A 996-nucleotide genomic window follows, 5' to 3' on the forward strand; every position below is an offset into this window, starting at 1 on the left:
GGCCTCCCAGCGCTGCCCTGCGCCCTCCCCGCAGCCTCCCCCGCCGCCATTTTAGTAGTTCGTAGCTCCGTGGGGCCTCGCCCCACAGTGCGGACGAGGCTCGGCTCGGGAACTGCGGTGCCCGTCATGTCTTGCGCGAGCCCCTCTGGCCCGCCTCCCCGGAGGAGATGGGAAATGTAGTTGCCTGCGTTTTGTGTGTATTAAGAAACTACAATTCCTGACATCCTTTGCGCTCGCCTGTCTTTTCTGCCGCCTCCGCCTCCAGTTTCGGGGGGGCCGGGGGGAGACGGGGCATGTAGTTGGCGCGAACGCCTCGGGCGGGACGACAGTCACCCGTCCCGGCAGGGCAGGCGCCATCGTCCCCTCGGACGACGCTTCTGTTTTGCCCCGCAGGTCTCTGGGAAATGCAGTTCGCAAAGGCCGCGAGGGGACAGCGCGGACGGCTGGCTGCTCTCCCTTCCCTTATCCCACAGGAGGGTCCTTTCAGGCGGGGACGGGCAGCAGCCGCTTGGAACGCTGCCTCGCCAGGGGAGATAAGCCTGTCCCGCGGCGTCCCAGGGGCCGCCTGCGCCCCACGCCGCCGGAGCGCCGGCCCGTCCCGCCCGCGGGGGTGCGCGGAGAGGCAGGGGAAAGCGGGCCCGGCGAGGGCTGTCACTTCATCGGGTTTCGCGCCTCCCTTAAGAACTCAGAGTTTGGAGTCGGGTGACGATATGCTTGATTTAGTTTTTATCTATGAAAAATTGCACCTCTCCAGTCCTAGAAAGCATAGGTGCAGAGTGAAAGAACAGTGAGGACACCTGTGCTGGGTCAGCAAACCTCCCAAATAAAGATTTGTGAGCACACTTGTATTTCTGTATGTGTCCAGCTGTAAATTGACAGGATGTGTTAAAAAGTCCGATTCTGGCAATTCTACAGCACACTTTGACTTGGTTATAATTATTAACCCTGCCCCACCCCTGTTAAGCCCACTTCAAGTACTGTGGCCCTTGTCTGCTA

The sequence above is a fragment of the Phalacrocorax aristotelis genome, chromosome 10 (assembly GCF_949628215.1).
Source record: "Phalacrocorax aristotelis chromosome 10, bGulAri2.1, whole genome shotgun sequence".
NCBI lineage: Eukaryota > Metazoa > Chordata > Aves > Suliformes > Phalacrocoracidae > Phalacrocorax > Phalacrocorax aristotelis.